Below are 23917 nucleotides of genomic sequence, written 5' to 3'. Positions count from 1 at the left end.
GCGCCCCCAGACCGCGTCTAATAATCTTTAGTTTTCGATACTCTTCAACAAGAGGATTTCCAGAGACAAGTGTGCTCTCATCACATGATGCGCGCTCTCGTCACACGATGCTTGCTCTCGTCACATGATGCTTGCTCTCGTCACATGATGCGCGTTCTCGTCACATAATGTGCGCTCTCGCCCCATGATGCGCGCTCTCGTCCCATGATGCGCGTTCTCGTCACATGATGCGTGCTGTCGGCACGCGATGCGCGCTCTTGTCACATGATATGCGCTCTCGGCACATGATGTGCGCTCTCTTTACATGATGCGCCCTCTCGTCACATGACCCTCGGCACACGACGCGCGCTCTCGGCACAAGATGCATGCTCTCGTCACATGATGCTTGCTCTCGTCCCATGATGCTTGCTCTCGTCCCATGACGCGCGCTCTCGTCACAGGATGCACACAAATTAACACTTAAAGCTGAATTCCCTTGACATCGATAAGTATTCCCTTTAGTATTGTGACTGCATAAATTTGTAAAAATAAAAGCATGAACAAAAATGTGTAAATCATTTTTTTCATTTGTCGAAAAGGGGGCCAAACACGACAATTGTATAAGTCATAAATATTGGCCGTGCTTTACAGTCTGGTTACATGGGTTACAACCATTTTTGAAAGTCTTTAACTGTTTTAGAGTAATTGCAAAGGACAAAAAAGATTTTGCCATTTACAACAAGATTGTTCAAAAACAGACGAGCTCTCAAAACATCTTACAAATGATATGGTGGTCATCATTTTTTAAAGAGTGAAGGCTTTAGTATCACTAAACAAAAGGCTTATGTTGAAATCAGCAATTAGATACTGGTTCGTAAACATTTTCAATCTTTCATTATTAATTAACTATTACGCATTTGATGAGATACAGAGACAATTGCGGTACCAATACCAGACAATTGAAGACAATTTATGCCAGAACTCGCTCAATATCAACCAAACTCGGCAAATATCAACAAAACTCGGCTAATATGAGTTTCCCCCGATTCGATTGGCTACAAAACTCGCCTAATATAGAATTTGACAAATGGGCCATTTTCATTGGCTGTCGAAATTCGCCTTTAAATTATTTTTAAAGGTAGCCATTTTGTTTTCCGTTTTCCGACTGTTTTGAAAATTTTGTGCTTCGTATAAACCTATTTGGAATACTTGAACCTATTGAATGATTGAACCACTTTGTACGGTTTGATATTACAGTTGTATTTAACCCGTTGGTGGATTTTACGACTATTATGATTTTGTACACCGACAAAATGGACGACGAAGATGGAACATTTTACGTTTTGGCAAACGATTTACGAAATTAAGACCTAAAGACATGCTTCCTTACAAAGTATAGTGCTTTTTTCATAAGTGTGTGCAATGTCACTTTAAGGATGCATGTCAAAACCAGCAAGGTCAAGTCTTGAAAAGCAGACCATGAATGAATAAGGAATAAATACGGCTTCAGTGTAAGTTATAAGAATGTTTTAACCAAAATGGTAATAGTTAATTAATCAAATACTTTTTTGTTTGCAATATATTTATCTGTATAGTATAAACAGCTTCTTATTTACACAGTTTATCTTTACAAAATATACCGAAACAACCTGCGTTATTTAACCGGTAATAAGCTATAAAGTTAATATATTTTTTTTCATCAGACAGATTACGTATTTACATAGTTTGTAGTCGGAGTGTCTTTGTTTTCCACATGTAAATCGACTATAAAATGCATTTACAATTAAACAATTAAAAACGTTTACACGCATAACTAAGGTTAACTGAATTAAGAAATTCAGTTAGTTTGACTGATCAGATTGACAGTGTTATTGGGATACTAATACATGAAAGCAGTCACAATTTGTTTCAAATATTCTTTAAGAGAAATAAAAATGTAAACATGATATACGGCTGTAAGCTAAGCATCGTACCAATTTGAAAACGATAAAAAGGTGCCCTAACGCATTCGAATTGGAAGTTATGCATTCACTTATTTCCCCTCACTAAATTCCTACCAGTTATTAAATTTTAACCGTTTGTTCACGTTCAATGAATGGCTGATACTAATAGCATATAGTTATTTAATTATTATTACGAATAGAGAAATAAATAACTGATGCCTCATGAACGCCACTTATTATCCTACAACCCCAAACATTAACAATTAACATTCAGATGTCGACAACATTAATTTCAATATTTATGAATTCCATCACAATCGTAATTTTTCTTCAGTATGCTTTAAGCACAAATATTTCTCCGACTGGTGACCTAAAGCATCCGGGTTAGAATTATCCTGCCGACAAGAAATTTATTTCTTATGTTGTTTTAAACCAGGAATATTAACCTTAGGTCAGTGCTGAAAATCGGCAGTGCATGAACGACGCATGTCCGCAGGTCAACGCTAACACATACGGATAATTGGTCAAAATTCATTATTCTTAGCGGATAACTGGTCAAATCTTTTTATTCTTGACCTGTTCGGGCTGAAAATTGGCAGTGCATTACGGATTATTTCAATAACTTGGCAAATGTTCATCATGATGACTCACAAGTTAGTCGCACGTCAGAAGGTCAAAGGCAAATGCCACACTGGGCAACATTTGTTTGTCGTTTGACCTGTCCAGACCTAATCTTGGTCAGGCCTTAACTTTGTCATTTGCGTTCTGTTTAAAACTTGGGTTTCGTCGCAATGCTTAGTGTCCAGTCTAGTTTATCTGTCATTCTATTTATCAAACTAGAGGTTTATTTTCGACACATCCACATATGCCCTGAAATGATCTATTTATTTCAAGAACTATTATATAAACAATTTTGTGACGGTTTTGACTCTTATTATTTAAACTACTTAATACATTCTTGAAACACTACATTCCAAATTTTAATTTTACATGAATAAGGGCAATAACTATGCTGGGCTCAGGTGCTCAATTTCAAATGCTGGCTAATATTTATATACTATATGCAATAATTCTATAAACGTCAAGGGCTGTAACTCTTTATTTATAGGGCCAGCCAAAACACGCTACTTCTCGCCTATATCGTTACACACTGGTAAACATTTATGTTAGTTATATTGTACAACTTGGGTCCCTTTTGCAGATACGTAAATAAGTCAAGGGCTATTCGTTACTTGGCGAAGCAACACATAAAGCCTCAGGTTCACAACTTCACATGGTGGTAAATAATCGTTTTCAGTGTGTTATCTCTGCCCCATACAGCTGCACATGAATGCAGGCTTGTGGTAATGCAGACAAGTGCAACAGTTAACTAAGTTAATCGACACTGAAATAACCAGTCGAACAATCTCTTAAGCTGTTGAATATTCATTGAAGTTTCTTCACGTTGTTTTTTATTTTGTAGAACTAATGCGCGACACAATATTTCATGGTATCTTAAACTAAGGACCTTACCTCTGCTTCATATCATGGTCTCTAGACTATTTTTACTAAGTCAATCCCATTCATTTACTGCTTCAACCCACGCAACATCACCTGGCACACAACTTGCTGCTGTTTATTCAGGTAAAGGCTCAAAACGTTGTAAAGTATGCTAGTAGAGAGGCGAGCGACATCTAGCAAGTCAATGCCAATAACACTGAACCCATTGCGAAAAGCGATACACAATATCCAAGGTTCATTATCACACATGCTGCGTAACATTCAGTCATGTGTTTTGACTTTGACTCGTATATGGTCGGAGTTAAGCGCAACACAAGATAGCATACTCGGTATACTATTTTGATTTCCTAAGTAATGCACAATATCTTTGCAATCATAAATTGCATCCACACACGAAACACTTGGTGCACATCTTTATATTGTTTTTTTAATGATGCTTAACATTTATGCCAAGTTTCATCACTTTGTGTCATGTACATTAGGAGTTACGCGCAACACACTATTTTGTAACGGACGGATAGACAGGATGATGTTAAACATTTATGAAATGTTTCATATCTTGTTACCTCAACACAGAATGTTTACGGTAGTCGTTGAACCGCCTACAATTGGTCCAGTAAAATGTTAGCTTACGCAGTCGTTTTATCCTATGAAAATATGTATGTACACAAAAAGTAAAAAGATGATAAGTTGTATTTTGTCTATTTATTGTGCAGATATAAAATTTGTTTCTTAAGGCCACACCAAATTAATGATTCGTTACTCGGAATTTTGCAGAAACAATTGGAGCGAGCGAGCAGAAAAATACAATTTTGTCAGTTTTCATAAGACCCGAAGCGAGCGAAGAGCGAAAAACATTTTTTCTTAATATAATCAATGAATAGGAAAAAAACTGCCCTTAAACCCATTTGAATGCAATCTTGAACAGAACATATAATGGACGTTTTAAGTACACACAAGATATGGACAAACTAAATTGCTAATATAAATAAAACATATTTTAAGTTTGACGATCAATCATAATAAAAAATGACGATGCTTCTAGGAAAAAGTTTAAAACTACTTATATAAATCTACCAGAATATCTTTAACATCATTGGCATGTGCTTATCAAAATGAAAAGTACAAGGGTATGTTCAGAGTACATTTATGGTCAGTGAGATGTATTATAATAGAAATTAAGGTGATAAAATAAAGTTAGGCCTACCTAAATTTTGGTTTATACGGTCCAGTGTTACTATTGCTAATTGTGAAAAGTTATTTGTTCAAGGCTGTTGTTTAGTCAGAATGTGGTCAAAAATGACTTTGATAAATCAATTTGGACCAAACAATGAACCATGTTCCTGTTAAGTAAAACTCTCTTCTTCAGCATCGACGACATAAGGTAAACTTCTGGTCACTTGTAGTATGACTTGAATCAAATAATACTTTATTGAGTCATTGTTCATCCTTCCGACGTCCATCCAAAAAGAATCACTAAAAACGCAATATTATAGTTACCAGTATCAGTATTAGTGTATGAGACAATGAACAATGACTAGCAGCATTGTCAAACCACATTTATTGTTAAAAATAAGATTTAATTTCCAAAATTCGAGTCACAGTATTTCTACTGGAAGCCACACTTTCGATTTAAATTATTGAAACCAATGCTTAACCGATCAATATACAGTATAATATAAAAAATAAATTGCCCCCAAAAAACTGGTTGGCGATTAAAATATAGGAACGGGCAAACTAAAAATATAAATATTTTTTTTACATTTTCAAAAAGATAGGAGCGGTAAATCCGCGGAACGAAACATCAATTTGGTGTGGCCAAAACTTTCGTGCTTGAATTCTATATAATGATAACCATGATCATAATATAGCAAATATTTACACTAGGTGTTCAATTTTGAAAAATTGCGAATTTTGAAATGTTTTGCCATTTATCGTGAATTGAATGAAAAACATAGATGTGGCCTTATATCTGTTATATAAAAATGACAAAATATTACCTGTGATGTTGTTTCAAACGGTATGAGGCAGTAATAGTTAGTTTTTTGTACTCTGATGTTAGCTAACACGCAAACGTTTCAGTCAGATAAACAATGGTTCGTGGCCGCCTCTTTATTCATCATAATGAATAATAATGGCTAGACGCATTTATCAATAAAACGGTTTCCATGTTTTTGAATGCATGCTCCACGTAACTTTTGTCAAGTTCATGGTCACACATTAACGTCTAATATTGGGTTTTTCGTGTTCGCTTCATAACTCCTTAACTGACGGAAGGATTTTGAAGTTATTTAACTCAATTGTTAAGCGCATCGAGTTCAAGTGCTATGAGCATATTTCAAATCCTTATCTTCATGGTCAATGTCACATTGTTCGTGTACGCTACATAACCCCTCACCAAATGGAAGAATTTTAAAATTACGCTTTAGATTGCTTGCATCTTTTAAGTACATTGTTATATGACATTCATATCTGTTTTCGCTGACTGCAGCATGTAGTAGTGCGTAGTGTTTCTTTATTAAAGGGTCAACCCTCTCAAGTAAGGGACAGCCAGCAGGACTTTTGAGACAACTTGATCCATGAACATCTTTTCACACGATTTCTTTCCTATATGCCGAGCCCCCGGAAAGAAGGTAATCGGTATCAAGTGAACAGAGTCGGTAGTTTGTTTATATTTGCATCTATATATTGTTTAAATGATGAAAATAAATCAAAGTATACTAGTCCTGCAAATGTATAGGGGAAGTTTGCGGAGGCAAATACAGCTGACCGTGGTCAAATAACAGGGCCAATATAAAAACACATAATTAATAAGTATTTTATTAATTAACTATTACCATTTCGGTTAAAAGCATTCTTATAACTTACCTTTAGTTCACATTGAAGCCGTATTTATCCCTTATTCATTCAGGGTGTCTACTTTTCTAGACTTGACTTTGTTGATTTCGACATGCATCCTTATAGTGACATTGCACACACTTATGAATAAAGCACCGTACATTGTAAGGAAGCATGTCTTTTCTTCTTAATTTTGTAAATCGTTTGCCAAAACGTCATATGTTTCACCTTCGTTGTCCATCTTGTCGGTGTACAATATCATAATAGTCGTAAAATCCACCAACAGGTTAAACACCTGGGATGAGCAAAAAAAGTCACGTGACCACAAATGCAAACGCCAGTAGTATTTTGGCTCGATTGATCGTCAATCAAGGTAAGTTTCTTATCGATATTTTTGTTATACGCGAGAGTTCGTTCAAATGACATAGCGCAAAAAAGAATGCATTGTTTTATCTTTCGATCGGTGTATTGGTCACCATTCATGTCTGCATAGTTTCCGAGAACACTTCGAAACAAATTGTGTCCATGAATGCAAACTCACGTAGGTAGTGTTAAAATGTCACATATTTAGATAATTGCCACATTTTTTCAATTGTTTTGACTTTCAGTTGTTCAATAATGGCTTTTATTTGTTTTATGAATATTTTATGCGATGCAATTTGTACAAACAAATGCATTTTCTGAAGTATTTAAATTTGGCAAACGCACGTTGGCATTTTCATAAGGCAAACGTACGTAGTCTACCTAAAATGACAAACGCACGTAGGCATCTCATATAATAATAATAATGAGTTATCGTATTTGTCGAAAGCTTTTAAAACTTTTTATTCTTTCTATATCAATAACTATTGCTGTTAGATTTTTGAATTTATATTTAATTAGTATTATGATCATAATGCTTACGGTCATATGCATAAGGGAAAGTGAAACGCTTTATGTCGTTTTACTTAGCACGATAAACCATCTTTTAAGATTTTAATAAGCGTTTGTTTGCACGAGACGTATTTTTTATGAAAATGCTTTTACAGATGATATTCTTTTACCAAACTACAATTTGTGTAATATATTTTGCGAAGTAAATCAAGTGGCGATTAATTAATGAATGACAGTGTCTGTGTCAGTGATGTCATTTGTTTGCCACGTTTGTGGGAATGCATTGAAAACGACATGGGGGCTGAAATTGCATGAGCGCCGCCATGACGGTGTAAAAGCATTTACATGCTGTTAGAAATAGTTATACACAATGGAGAGCTTGACGCGCCATATGTAAGTGTATTCTAGTATTAAAAATGCTTATATTATTCTTGTTTTATTCTATATTATTCTATAATTAAGCAATTATCTACCAGTCACAAGCTCAGGCGTTTTTATTAAAGGTTACCAAAATATTGCAATTACAAGTATTTTAATTGCATACTTTTAAAAGCATACATGTATTTATACAGGTGCACCACACATGGATCCAATAACCAGTTTCTGTGCCCGAAATGCATGCAGGAGATCACCACACATACGTACCTGAACAAGCATTGGCGAGGAGAAGATGGCACGACATGTTATACGTGCGACATGTGTGGGATTTCAATGGAGGAGAAATAGACCTGAAGGCTCATATGGACGGCCATTCTGGCGAGAAATCATACCAGTGCGCTGAATGTGGGAAATGGTATCGGCATAAAAGTAGAATGTGCAAGCAAACGTTATTAAACACACCAAATAAAACATTCAATTTTAGATAATAAGTATCTTTCTTGGCCGAGAGTGCTAGGTTCATCCCAACCCGAACATAGAGTGTATTGCGGAAGCGGGGTATACCGTGTTTCCGCAAAACACCCCGAGAGAGGGGTGGGATGAACCTATCTTAAACGAGCGGCGATGATCCTGGAAAAACCTGGAAATGTTTTGTGCGTAGTGAATATAATGCGCGTATAGATTTGTAATAATTCGTGGTTGTTATGGATATGCGTGCAGCGATTCAGATTATGTTTATGTTATGATTAAATATTAATAGTTCTAAAAAGAGGACAGCATTATTTCTTGAATGGAGCGCGAAAACTTTTCTATTGCTCCATTTGAAGCGAGAAATAATCAACTGTGATTTTTAAAATTGCCACGAGACAATGTTTCCATGATGCTACAGACGACAGTCGTCTACAAGGGAGGTAATTGTGTGATACGGGTACTTGATTTATCTTGGCTCTTTCCAAATATTTAGGTCAACTTATCTGATGTGGAAGCAAGTAGAATCTCAGGCAGATCATAACAAAAGTATTGTTTATTAATTAATCGTTATGTTATTTGATTACTTATCTTTGATTTTATCTGATTATCTGTGATCGCTTTTATTGTGAATCATTTTATTCAATGTATAGAACTAATCTAAGATATACAGTTATAGAATAAATGAAGAACATTTCCATTATAATGTCTTTATTTCTGTAAAAAAGCACTTATACATACAGTTCAAAGAGTATTTTCAGTGATATAAACATTGTTCCGGGTAGAGCATACATTGTCATTGTATCATCGCAATATCATTTTATGGTTATCATTATCACAATACATGTATCTGTCATTAACAATTATCATGACAGTATTATCATCACAACATAGAGAATGCTTAAATAAAAGGTTCATTAAAGATGTTTAAATTATGTTCAAATGAAACGTTTATCCCAATGTGATCTGTTACAAGCATCTTGGAATCGTTGCGTCTGGCCCGCTCCCAGCACACGCAAATGGTTCCCTTCTGTAATGCATTTCTGTTTATCAAAACAGTCCCGTACTGTACTATACTCCGACTCTTTGTATCAAACGTGTGGTGACATTACAACAGCTGTTCTAAATGTTAAGATATACATTAAGAGATAAACATTAAACAAGCATTGTTAAGTTAGTTAAGTCTGTATACCACCGGTATGGCCGGATGAGAGTTTGTTCGAGAACTCATATATCCCGCACCACACCCGCATAATATCGTGTCAATGTTTGTTACGTATTTTAAATTTATATAGCTTTCATTATGATGGATATTTAATGATAAAGCGGATAAATATCTTCAATAACTTGAACACATTTTCATTTTTTAAAGGCTAACGAAATATTCGTTTGCTCCTTATTATAAGGTGCCTACGTGCGTTTGCCATTTTAGGTAGACTACGTACGTTTGCCAAATTTGAAATACTTCAGAAAATGCATTTTTGTACATATTGAATCGCACAAAGTATTCATAAAGCAATTAAAAACAATTATTGAACAGCTGAAAAACAAACATTTGATTAAAAAATATGGCAATTTATCAAAATATGTGACATTAAAACACTACCTACGTGAGTTTGCATTCATGGACACAATTTGTATCGAAGTGTTCTCGGAAACTATGCAGACACTAATGGTGACCAATACACCGATCGAAAGACAAAACAATGCATTCTTTTTTGCGCTATGTCATTTGAACGAACTCTCGCGTATAACAAAAATATCGATAAGAAACTTACCTTGATTGACGATCAATCGAGCCAAAATACTACTGGCGTTTGCATTTGTGGTCACGTGACTTTTTTGCTCACCACCAGTGTTAAATACAGCTGTAACATCAAACCGTATAAAGTGGTTCAAATGGCCCATTTCTCAAATCCTATATTAGTCGAGTTTTGTAGCCAATCAAAACGGAGGAAACTCATATTAGTCGAGTTTTGTTCATATTGGCCGAGTTTGGTAAATATTGAGCGAGTTCTGGCATATATTGTCTTCAATTGTCTGGTATTGGTACAGCAATTGTCCCTGTATCTCGTCAAATACGTAAAAGTCGATGAATAAATATATATATATATATATATCTACTACAGATATTAAGGTGACCATATATATATTAATCTAGGCATTATGGGGACCGCTGGATTAAGGCGACAAAAATTGGTCTCCTTAATATTTTCAGTCCAGATTTGATGTATCAAATGTCAATAAAAATGTCCAGTGACAGTAAGTTGATAAGCTTGAATGTTTATTTACGAGATCATTTCATTGTTTTAAATCTTATTATCTTTTAATATCAAAAAAAATATTCTTAAACTTTTGTGTGTGTATATTTGTGTATCCATAAAAATAGCTATTAAGGCGACCAGGGAAAAAATCATAATTTTGGTCAAAAATAGCTATATACTCAGCATTTTTTATTTGTTTTACTTTATTTAAAGCCTATTGTATTTTATCCCGAAGTTTCATTCCATAAAAAACAGAAATAAGGAAATTCGATATTTCGTGTACAACCAGCATCCAAATTTTCAAGTATACAGAAATTTAACTTTCCGGAATATAACGGAAATTTTCCGGGTATCTCCGTGGTACCATCTCCGTGCAATTATGCAGTATGGCGTTCATCTCTTACGGAAAGAGAATGGTAACTTGGTAAGTGTTTAAAATACATAATCAACGTTTTTTTTCGTTTATTTTTATGACTTTTGTACAGTAGTATAAATCGTCTACCCTTTGGATGGAAAGCAAATGATTTATCCGGATTTTGTTCATCCGAAACTAAATCACTAGTATCAACATCCGGTGTAATTTGTGCTTGTATTTTGGAGAAACTCGATTGATTTCTAGCAAACTTGGTTTACCACTACATCGTCGCTTATTATTATTTGGTATGTTTCAATCTAAAAAGGGATTTTCTCCCTTAACATCTCAGATTTTAATAAATAAAAGACGAAATGATACAAATGCCTTACATTTTGTTTGTCAATGTCATGTCATTAGTCATTCTCATCACCTTTGAATAGCAGAACAGAACGAACACTATCACCAATTCGTATTGTGGCTTTTTGCATGTGTCTTAAATTCTCATATTTGATAATAAATGCAACAATAAAATATTTCCCTTATTCTGCCACAGTTATGCACCAGTCAATTGTAACCATGGCCCCCAGGCAGGTCTTGTTTATACCGGGGATAGCAGGGGAAATAGGCCATGTTTTTACGTTCCAGGTGGACCGGCAGTGCTGAGTGAATGCGGTGTTATTTTTTTTGCGCTGAAAACGGGGAATGGGCCTAACCTAGGATGTCCCCAGGGGCATTTGACGGGGATCTGGTCATTTCGTAACCTTACCATTTCGTAACTGCTGAATCTTGGTTATTTCGTAACCATTTTGTTAGTCAATTCGTAACCGTCAAGAAATCAATTGCTCATATGGTAACCACCATTTAACAAGGTGATAAATAGTACACATAGCACCTCGTTAAGTGTATTGTTCGAACCTGGATGTATATGGCACAGCAATCAAGACACCAATTGTGAGACATTACTCAAATTCTCACTAGTAACAAGCCAATAATTTATGTTACTCAATAGTTATTAGATATATATATATCATGCTAAATTAGAAATGATTTGTTATACTACCAAAATATGTTAATTATTTTCTTACATTTTGCTTACTTATAAACAATAATTTAATGATCCATATTCTGCATACTTTATATCCGAAACCAACAAAAAACAGCCTAAAATTATTAGTTATGGTACAGTGGAAACTCACTAAACTGGATCTCCACAAAACCGGAATGCTCGGGATACTGGAATTTTATCAGAGTCCCGGTTTCCCCTTCTATTATCAATGTAAAAAAATCCCTACAAAACCGGAACCCCGGAATTCCGGATACCGGACAAAAAATCGAGAAAATTTGTTAGTTGTCAACGTAATTTTACCTTACAAAACCGGACGTTTTGTTCAAACATGTCAAAATAATTATGTGTATTAGGAATTCGCGAATCACGTGTCACTTTGTTTTGACAGCCGGTACGTCTTTAAATATTACACCTGTGATGTTATGTTAACATGATAATCGATAATGATGATTGCGCTGTGGATTGACTGTTGCGCGATAATCAAACGATAATCAAACTTGTAAAAAGAAAATTGATTAAAACATTTATTTGTTTGTTGCAGAAAATAAAGAAATAGAAACGGTTTTTTAGTGATCATTTTGAAGGGTTGTTTTATCTAAAGACTTCTATGATTGAATCAAATTAGAGCGGTGCTTTAATTAAACTATCAAACATACTAAACAAGCATTAAATTACGAGATGCTTTAATCATGTCTCAACCTCCGTCTAAACATCGGAGAATTGAACTGTCCCTTAAAGGTTAACTCAGTTAATATATTGAGTAAACTTACTCCGTGCATCAAATCCCCATTAAACCGGAATCCTCACTAAACCGGAAATTTTGCCTAGTCCGGACCTTGTCCGGTTTAGTGAGTTTCCAATGTATTAATTTCCAATAACAAGTTACAAAATTAAACATATGGGCACATTTTTAATACAATAAGCATATAAAAAGCGCATACTCTCATTCGGCAAACTCACTACATTTTACAATACTTCTATGCAATTTAAAAAAAATGAAATTCTAAAGTTATATGGTCTATATATTTAAAAAATATTGTTTTAAGGTCACAATTCCTCTCAATGGTAGAACATCTATGAATTAAAAAATTATTACATTTAATATTCAGCCTACTTATAATATTTCCTTCGCAACATAAAAAAATAGCTAGTGTGAATGTTTCTATTTGTCATAGTTTCAGAGTTTATTGGCAAATCGCACTACACTATTAGGAATAAAGAAGGAATACAACTACTAGATTTAACTTTTTTTATGTTGTTATTTTTATGTTTTATACTTACAGTAAACTTATTTTGTAAATTCAAATGGTATTAAATTAATTCCTCATAATTATAGGAGTCAACGGTTAAGATATTACCATTCGATTTCTTAACGGTTACGAATTGACTAACACAATGGTAACGAAATGACCAACAATGAGCGGTTACCAAATGACCATAATTCATTTGACAGGGCTTTTACCAGCTGTTTGTCTGTGCAGAGCGGGAATTTTACCTGGGATTGGCTGGACCGAAAGTCAAAGTCCCCGCTTTTAGCAGGACCTTGGGGGCCCATGCTGCAATTGACTGTTGCATTATTTGGATTTTTTCTTAACTTTACGGAACGCCCCCCTACAGTATTTTATAGTCAAGTTTAGTAACATTTAAGTAAAGTAAACTGTACTGAGCTTTTGAACAAACCTACATACTTATAAATCAAAATTGATATTTTAGGGTCTACACTGAATAAACCCAAAATGTTAGTTTTGATTTGCTAAATTCGAACAGTATTTAGTCTATCCACACAAAATTTACAGGATCATCAGATAACAAATTCTCTAAAAATTCTCTGTTTGCCAAATAGGGAAGACAGGTTAAAGTGGGGTTAAAAGGTTGCTATCTGTGACCAAAAAATACTGTTCAAAATTGTGAGTATTCATTTATCTTTCGTTCAGTAACGAGCATGCAATGGCATAGTGGTTGGATTCGATAATCTGACAGCGGTGCTGGACGTCAGGAGTTCAAATATTGTTGTGAGTTCAATGTACCAAAAGAATACCTTTGGAATACACAATTATCTATAAAAATGGCAGAGCAAATTGCCCATATTGTAGTAATGTCTTAGATCCAGCTTGGATAACTTGGACACAGTAAGCGGTTCACACCAAGGGAAATTCTCAGATAAAACAGCGCTTATGAACTTGAACATTACATTTTTCATTGAGACAAAGAAAAAAACATTATTGCTGATCTTCTGAAAGCAAATCTTGGATTTAAACTAATCACCAACAAAAATATATGCATTTTAATCACACAATGTAAACAACTGCGCCACAGATCTTATCTGTATGTTTAGGGTTTTTAAAATTTAGCAGTTAAATATAGATTAGCATACTGGTAGGTCTGGTTGGTCTGTTGCTTTAGATGCTAAGTAAACATAATGTCAGTGATTTCATCACTATTTCTATTAAAATATCAGTTTTCTTCTTCAGAGCTTCTCACATTTGCACCAATTTTTTACCATTTGAATCATAAAAAGATAACAAACAAACACGGATGGAACATTTGAAAATACAATTCAGTTGGTTTCTATTTTCATGCTCATTTTTGCTTGAAATTATTCTGCTTGAATGTGATTTTTGTTGCTTAAATTTGAACTTAACTCTTTGTGAATATTTAAGGAATGTAAGGGGTCAGATTTCAGATTGCTCATTATTTCTGGAAAATTTTGATTGTGTACACTGCACTTTCTTGTTAAGCATTCATCCAAATCATTTGGGTAAATATTGGCAGAAAAACTGCTTTTAGTTTTATACTGGTCATCAAAACCGGCACTGACAAAACATAAGATGTGTTTAATTAATGTGCGGGAAAGAGGTTTAAAGGTGTCCGCCCACAACGAAAATTAATGCTTGCAGATCACAGTACCCCTTCAAGTAGTTCTTGAAAAAAAATGATTCTCTCAGGTAGCGTTTGATTATGTGTACATTGTATCCTTGTATGTATTTTCAAGTGTACACATGATTTATATAAGGTTTGTACAATTTTAGTTTAATTTAAATTTTAAAATTTTGACTTTTTTTTAAAGATTTGCCTGCCCCTGTCTAAACACTTAAATTCTTGGTCTTTGGACTATTGTCTGCAACTTCAAAACACACTTTTTGAAACAGTACACATTTTTCTGATATTTTATCCAGTTTGACTGCAATATAAGTTGTATTTATTAATCAAGTAAAAAATGACATTTATATTTCCATAATTACCTGGAAACTGAGAATGAACTGTGTGTGCCGGCTTTGTGAACAAAAACGCAAGGCGGCTATGGTAAGTTGCATCAAGATATCCTTGGGACCCCCCCCCCCCCTGGACACGCAATACATTTCGTGTTTCGCTGATCTGTTGGCTGGGATCAGATCATCCATTTGGGGATTTAGATATGTTACCCCAGCAAACAGGCTGCATGTTTAATTTTACTCAATACAAAGCTTTGTTTAAGTGCGAACATCAACATGTTTATCTAATTGCAGTTGCTGCTTGGGACAATAAAGTTAAGTCAGCAACCGTCTACCAGACTGCAAGATTCATCTCTTCCAAAGAATGTCGTACCTTTCCAGGTGGGTGTGCATTGATTGATTGATTGTGAGTTTGTGTAAATGAATAACTGTGAAACCATAACCAAATGTTGGGTTGTAAAGGTGTGGATGTGCATGCTTCACATATTCTCCGTCCTTTTGGCATACTGGACCGTCATCAGACACTCTGCCATGAATGTTAGAGAGTTTAAAGCTATTTCTTATTTTCCTGTGTAACTATATTGATGTTAGATTAAATTTACGCCGCCGTGTTACTGAGTAACAATTTGAAATTGGGCCAAAATCATCAAGCTAGAGCTTTGCATAATCTTTTTCAAACTTCTGTGAGATTTCTGCCCTTGACAATATTTGCTCGCAGCCCCCCTTAAAGTTGCACTTCGTTCAATATTTGAAAGCTTACGGATACACTTTTTTGTTAATTTGAGATCTTAATGTGGCTACTTCTAAGTAAATAGATGCTCAAAGTAACTAGATGCTCTGGGTGTTCACTGGGTGACAAAGGCTACCCAGTATTGGTTGTTTCTTTTTTCTGAAAAGATGTTTCTAGTGAATTGCCCAATTGCAGTGGTTTTGACGCCACAGAACCAGCATAGCTCCATGACAGATATATATGTTTTCGTCATTGATGTCAGTACTGCTGTATTGGAGGCCTCACAATTTCTGTGTGGAAATGTCATCTGATACACTCATAACGGCGTATTTCTAGCATAGCTTTCACAAGTGCATGGCCATTCTCTGTCATTTTCAGATACACTGTGTTTTGTGTGGATAAGAAATGCAGAGTGGTACCACCAATCACCTAAGCCACCATTCCCCTAACAGACAATAGGCTCATGGGGACAGTTCCTGCAATTTACAGAAAAGCTCTCAATTGTAGCCCTACGAACTTCAGGTAAGCAATAAATCTGGACTTCAAGATATCTCTGTTCTCAATGTAAGTTTATACTTCATTTGAACAAAACATAGGGCCGAATTCAGAACAATCACTCTCACTCACACTCAATGAGTTAATCCTCTGTAATCACATAACGGTCGAAATATTTTCGAGTGAAAGGTATATCCGAATTCACAGGTGTGAGTGAGACTCAAGTGTTTTGCGTGAGTGGGACATTTGTGAGTGCTCGGCTAGGCCACTTGAACCGCCCTCGAGGATTGGTTGTGAATAGGAATTGAATGAGTGTATGTGAAAAAAGTACATGGCAAGTAGAAAAGATGAAATATATCAAATATTTGGAACAAATAAGGGACATGCTCGTTCCCAGACAATATTTAAGAGACCGGGATAATCCATTGAAGTACATGTTCATTCAATAACGTGGCCATCTATAAACAAAACAAATTGCGCAAGGATGCGCCTATCATATATTTGTTTTGTTTCGCAATGATCTTGAACCCCCAGCAATGTTGATGTTTGCAATTCATCAATGGCTGCAAAGACAGGCAGCTAAAGGTACGTGAAGTTAGCATCCTAGCGGCATGAAGTTAGCGGCCTAGCGGCGTGAGGTTGGCGGACTAGCGGCCTAAATTTGTTATCTATTTCAAGGTTCAATGGTTTAAATGGAAAATAAGATAAATCAATGTTTTTAGTCGTACATTAGCGGCCTTAAATTGTTTTCTACTTCAGAGCATTTTTATATGAGTTTTCTTCTAAAACAATGCTAAAATAATTGTTTTCCTATGCAAAATACATCACGCTTGAGCGGTCTTGGGGCGTGAACTTGGCGGCCTGGTGGTCTAGCCCCTAAAAATCCCCAAGACTCAATCCAGCAGCCCATGAAAAGGGGGAAATGCTGATATTCGCTAAAGGATGTCGATTTATGAAAAGGACATTTAATTTATCATTGTTTTAGAAAAGAACGCATATAAAATGCTTTGGAATAGGAAACAATTTTAGGCCGCTAGTCACATGAGGCGGCTAGGCATCCAGGCTGCTAACTTGACGCCGCTAGGCCATTTCATAGCGTGGTAAGGGAATTGATATGTATTTTCCAGCCTACTTTCAGCTGGATTATTATTACTATTATTATTATTATTATTATTATTATTATCATTTTCATCATCAGCAGCAGCAGCACCACCACCACCAGCAGCAGCACCACCAACACCAACACCACCATATCATCATCAACATCATCATTATTATTATTATTATTATTATTATTATTAATATTATCGTCATCTTCATCCATTTTCCCCTACATTTCTTGAGTTGTTTTTCACTCCGAGGTGTTATTTCCCCATAAGAAGTAGATTCATTCGCTAATTCTATCCATCTGCTATTTTTTCAACTTCCATTTTTTCAACTTCCATATATTATTTTCAAACGCCCAAGACCTCTTTATGTAGAATACATAAGCAAGATTATATATGAATACATATTTGAATTACGTGATACAATGGAAAACGGCTATATATTTAAAACAGCAACAACAACGACAACAAAAAACATGCATTTAAACGTATTTTGCAACAGTTATTTACAACACAAAACGTTTATTTTTATTAACCAATTGTTTTAAAATGTAAATTTCAGTTTCAGAATAACACTTATTATCATTTGTTTGTTGCCATAACTAACAATAAGGTACTCAAATCTCAAATAAACATATGTTTACAATGTATAATGTAAACATCACCATAGTCAAACAGATAATCCGATATGATCATGTTAACATACGTGTATAATTATATACTGTATTGCTCGCTTGATGAAGTGGAGTGTTAGCGAGGCGTGTGAATACGAACAGATCACTTGAGTGTCACTCCCCATATTCCACTCAAGTGATCATTTGAGTGTCCCTTACGGAAATGTGGTTGGAGTGTGAGTGAGAGTGGATGTTCTGAATTCGGCCCTTACAATTTCAGCATCAAAATCCAGGTTTAGATCCCAGACCAAACTTTGTCTCCTTCATTAAACTTAATTTCAGATGTTCTATAAGCCACATACATGTTCACTACTTATGACGGATAAGAACTTTTGCAAATTGATTATAAATGCGTTTTCCCAGATTTACACCCTCCTCTTGCAGATACTGCTGATGGTGAAGCTTGGGTGCACCGGGCCGGTTTTCCAGCCTTGTGGAATCAACATCTCCAGCTGAACTGGGGCCGGGAATTATATAAGACTCCTTAGCAGCATGGTGAGCTTTTGCGTAGTTATTTCCAGGCTCATATACCCGGCCAGACTTCTGCGTTTAAGCTTTCCTTTCGTCATTTTTTTAAATAACGTATCTCAAGTCTTTCAATGAAATCACAACTGTGACACCTTTGGAGACTAGATTTAAATTAAGGAACCATTATGTGTAGAAAGCCTTTTGGGTGATTTAAAATCAAATTAGTAAACAGGATTCTCATGGTTCATGGTTTATAATTGGCCTTGTGGACCTTTCATTCTTTACTTTGGTAACAGCCGCTTAAGTATGTAAGAACGGGGTGGGGGGGGGGGTACAGATGTGATAGTAAACAGTGTTTAATAAGGTATATTTGTTTTTATTTTATCACCATTTTGAAGGTACTGATTTTGTTAAATCAGGGATAAGTAACAAGTTTAACACAAACACTGTAACATGTTCTTTATTTCAAATAAATCTATAAATTATCTCTGGAGAATTTAGTCTGATCTCCATTTCTCAGAAAATGTAGCTGTCTAAGTGCCTATTCCATCAATGAGTGTCACTGTCTTTAAATTGCTGTTGCGGTACAGTTTAAATAGCAAAAGTTTTATGGCCCTGCTTGTTTGCAACTCCTCATTCATTTTTGTACAGCGAGAAAAGTAAGGGAATTCTAGAGATTTACTAGAATTATGGATTGTTTTTCTTGAGTTACACAGTACATAAGGAGGAATAAGTGTGTACACAACGCCTCATTTTATTCCTGTTTATTATTTACATATGTAACATAGATGTGTACAAGACTTAGAAACATGACATAAAAGAGCTCACTTTGATAAATTTTCTCAAAAAAAGATATCTTTACTGTTAAAGTAAGAACTTTTACTGCATAGTAAGTAATGTCTTCTGCTCATCTTCATGACATCATTACATGGAATGGAAACTTCCCAAGATACATTTCCACATGGCGCAGCTCATTTATATATATTGCTGATGGATTGTTTAGAAAGGGACAGTTTTAATTGGACAAAATGTTTTAATCGCCATTTTACAGAGTGCCAGCCATTCATTGCTGTTCTTTGCATTGCTGAGGAGGACAGTCATGCCAACATAACAGTTTGTTCAATAACAGGTAAAAAACTGGTCTCACTTTACATTTTCAACCACCAGATAATATAATCTTATATAATGATAACTCCTTCTTCACAACTGGTGTTAAATATATAATGATTAAACAAACAATAAAATGGAAATTAAAATTATGCTCTTTAAACTCAGAACCATTATTGACTGTCAGATGCTACTGGTAAATGAACAGGTCTTGATGTCCTTTTCTTGAGATAATAACTATTTGCATATTACCCCGGTACTACTATTGCACATTCAATAGAATATCGTCTTGTTTGTATCGTTAAATGGCTTTATAATGTTCCCCACTTCCTGATTCTTGAAAATTATGTGAACAAATGACAATCCTACTACCATTTAAAGTTTGATTAAATTTCGGACAAATGTGTTTGTTTTAATTTGCCTTCTGCTTAAAGTAAGGGTATATATACTGGGCAAGAAGTGCTGAATTTCATTGTGAATGACAGTGATTATCCATAGTTTGAATTTGGTTTGGACATGTTTGACGGGAATTCAAAGACATTTTTTTGTCATCATTTTCGCATACATTGGTTCATTCCAAGATAAAAAATATAACCTTTTTCAAAATGTTCAATCTGTGAGAGTGCAGCTTTAATAGACCTGTAAAGACTTGTCGATGTGAAACTAAACTCTCAATCAAACTTTGGTAAAAGATCAAATGCGGGGCTCCGTGTGCGGCTTAGACTGTGTTAATTTTTATTTAATATGATGAAGAGCTAGTTAAATTATCTTTGTTAAAAGTCTTCATTTGAAGCAAAATATGTTTCAATACCCTGTATGAATTTTCTTCACTGGATATTGATTCATAAAAAACATTGCTCCAGGGTGCGGAGCTATTTTTTTGCTATATGTCTAAATGGAAAAATCTTCTCCTCAGAAGTCAACTTTGTTCCCCAATGTGCAAGGCACAATCGGTGAAAATAATTTCAATAAAAGTCACAGATTATTATTATTGTTATTATTATTAATAAACTTTTACTATTTCAGGAGACAAACAGAAACATAGAGGTGCTATACATTCTGATGGAAAAACAAAAGCATCTCCCATCATTTTGGCGTGGCTCAGATCAAGAGGAGAATTTTAAGAAAGGTAATAACTGAGCAACTAAGAACATGCAAGTTGCACTGGTTAGAGTGTAAGACCCATCTCCCTTCATAAGAATTGATAATCATCACTGTATTAAATCAAGAAATTGAAACGTAAGTGTCTTGTCTTTTGCAGTGTTTTTGAAATATAATATAATATAATTTTTAAAAAACTAAATTATTATTTAATATGATTGTGAATGTGTGATGTTTTCTTCTGATCATTCACTCTCAAAAACCAGATACTAAAAACATATTTGTAGATTTTTTTGTTTTACTTGTAAATATAGTTTTAAGGTTGTATTTTAGGCAAAGCCTTTTATTCTGCTCAATACAAACTTAAATATTGTAAGAGTTATGGCCCTTTGTAATTTTTAAACAAATACATTTTTTTATGTTTTTGTAAGCCCATTATTAAGGGACTTTTAATATTTTCACCAGCTGCATTATAAAGTCAGACCAAAAGTATTCAGTAAGTGTCCAAACAATAACTAAGTTAGAATCCTTTCTCAATTCAAGTGAGCGATATAGGGCCATCTCTGTGTTTGTCTGACTAAAAAACAATAATCAATCTTTGAGTTAAATTGACAAATATTGTTGTAGAATGTTTTGTGAAGACATACAATTGGATTACTTTTGTGTCAATAGGATTTAGGTTTCTGCACATAAAAATTATTTAGAATTGCATTTGGGTCAGGCGGTTCACGTTCGATATTACTTGCAGTATCAGTGGAAGCAGTGACTTAAAATTAATTACCAAACAGTTTCTGCTCAATTGCTTTGAGTTAACATACGAGTTATGAAACTTGGAATACTAGTTCTTGGTGGCATAAATGAAAGACCTTGTTTTGTCACATTGACTTGTAATCAAGCACTAACTTCCTCTAAATTCTCTTCAGGTGATGGTTGGGCACACACAAGAAGACATAGATCACAGGTGTCTAGCCATATGAGTAGATAGGAGTGTCACACTCTGCCAAACTTACTTCATCAGACGAGCAGAAAGCTTCTCAAGATCCCGCACTGCACACTAAGACATAGTCTTTGACTACAACAAGGTGATGAAAGTACAGAGAGATCCAATTGAAATCAATTCTGTGCTACTGTCATTCCTTCATTCTGGAAGTCGATGGACATGATTTATCATGGCATCAAGTGTGCAGTTTGCCGACTACCAGCAATCTTGTTCACTAGCTGTGCAACTTGAGCTGGTAGCTTTATTGCTTGAAGCCACTGCATAAGAGGAGGGAAGGTGCAGGTTCATCAAAAAGTCTCAAAAGTTGAAACTAGGAAAAGAAGTTTATCAAGAGTGTGAATCTATTTTGAAAACAATCGTTACAATGATTTGGTTTCCTTTGAAACTTGATACATACTATGAATTGAGATGCTTAAATAAAAAACCGCTATTCAATTATCAGGAAACTGCCTTTTTCATACTAAAGGGTAAATGATGTCGCCATTTCCTGTATGTATTTAAATAAGATATGTCTCTACAATTAATATTTTTAGGGAATTTTTCTCAACCTAATGAATGAGATTAAATTGTACAGTGTTATATGAGCTTAATATGTGTTTTCTCATTCTTTAAAATTGGTGAAAAATTGTCAGAAGATAATTAGACCAGTATCCATTACTGCAATCATACAATCAAATATACAGGGACAAGCCCACTGGGCATATAATATAATTAAACCCTGTTTAGGGGCACGAGGCAAACAGAGTTACTTTCAAACGTTAAAGCTGCACTCTCACACTTTGGATGTTTTGACAACCTTTTTCATTTTATGTCTTGGATTGGAACCATCCAATTTTTGTGAAAAATTAAATCCCAGATTTTTCTATTTAAGTTGATGTTTTTATGCACTTTTCTTAAACCGTTAGTAACATTAATTTTCGAACGGAAATATGAAATCTGCGATCTGATCTTTTGTCAGCAATCTTTTATCATTGGTTTGCAGATAATTACGCCAAAACTTGCTCATTCCAAGACAAAAAAAGTTGTGGAAACGGTATATCTGTGAGAGTGCAGCTCTAAATGTTTAATTGCTTGATTACTACTGTATTAGAAATTACAGGGATTGGGGCATATTTTTAGTGTTTTTATTGCTTGGTTTTGATTCATACAGTCATACTTTATTCTTCAGGGCACAACTTACAAATAGACAAAACTGGAAAATGGTCATATCAAAAGGTCAAAGATAATGCAAGTTGAACAATCATATTGTTCATGGCTTGTATTTTTGGTATATTTTGTTGCATATGCTATAGAAAAGTTGAAAGTTAAAAATAAATTCATAGTTGAAATGATGGCTTTGAATGGTATTGTCAGATGAGAAACGGCACTATTAAGCAATAGGTATAATGGTACTTTATTTATTTTAATCAATTTTAGATATTATGAAAATTATTATCTTATTTAGTACATGAGACCTTTTAAACAGTTATTGACAATATAACAATGTGTAAATGAAGCTTTAGATCAACACTTAAAGCTGCACTCTTACAGATTGTCAGTTTAGACACAAACTTGTCTCAAAATCGGCTGATTTGGTTATCATTCCTTTAATTCAGTCATATTAGATAATTCACGATAGAACCAATCAAAAATGTTTGGTAAAACTGCCGAAAAGTTCATTTACATTAAATTGTTTGTAATGCTTTTAGTCATTGTTCGTAATGCTTTTAGTCATAAAACATCATTTTTTTTAACATAAATATGATGAACTGCAATATGATCTTTTTCAGCAGTCTTATATCACTTCAAATTGGGTCTAGACATTTCTGCAAAAAATACTCCATTTATAGACAAACAATAAAAGAGTACCAGTAGTCAAAACGATCAATCGGTGAGATTGCAGCTTTAAATACACCTTTTAAGACCGCTGTAAAATTCCAATGGTTTGCCTAAATCTTTAAAGCTAGCATACTGTTTAATTAACAACCATACTTATTGTTTAAAAGTGTCATGATATCTTTGTACAATGTTTTTATATAATTCATTAAAGAAGTCAAAACAAATTTGTTTATCTTGTAATTTGTTATCTATTATTTAAATGACTCAGACAAAAATGGGAACGTCAGTGCTAGTTCTTTTACTATTAACGTCACATGAAGTTTCTATTGGTGTAGCAGCAAGGAGGTGTTACATTAAGGATGCATCATTTAAACCAAATTATACATTCATATGCACATCATACAGGCGTGTAGCCGCCTATACGTGAATACGCGGCTGAATCCACATGATTCTGACAAAAAAATCAACCAAAGTTGCAGTATGCGAACTTGACTACATGAATCTAAAACTGGTTATTTTCCAGTACTAAATAATGCACATCG

The 23917-nt window shown here is 34.6% G+C and overlaps 1 long non-coding RNA gene across 5 annotated transcripts; it reads left to right on the top strand.

The window, feature by feature from the left end:
- The first annotated feature begins 10255 nt into the window (after positions 1–10255).
- On the top strand, positions 10256–23612 carry LOC128222793 (uncharacterized). 5 transcript variants are annotated; one of them, XR_008259229.1, is made up of 7 exons: positions 10256–10667; positions 15171–15257; positions 15985–16128; positions 18266–18376; positions 19401–19478; positions 20483–20585; positions 21481–23612. It is a non-coding gene; the product is annotated as an uncharacterized LOC128222793 (long non-coding RNA). The 5 variants fall into 5 exon arrangements; XR_008259231.1 differs by lacking the exon at positions 10256–10667 and adding an exon at positions 10825–10903; XR_008259230.1 differs by lacking the exon at positions 10256–10667 and adding an exon at positions 10825–10903 and having other exon boundaries at positions 15171–15282.
- The last annotated feature ends 305 nt before the right edge of the window (positions 23613–23917 follow it).

This window comes from Mya arenaria, chromosome 17, assembly GCF_026914265.1.
Source record: "Mya arenaria isolate MELC-2E11 chromosome 17, ASM2691426v1".
Lineage (NCBI taxonomy): Eukaryota > Metazoa > Mollusca > Bivalvia > Myida > Myidae > Mya > Mya arenaria.
Note: the sequence above shows the minus strand (reverse complement) of the source record. Positions and strands in the feature narration are given on the sequence as shown.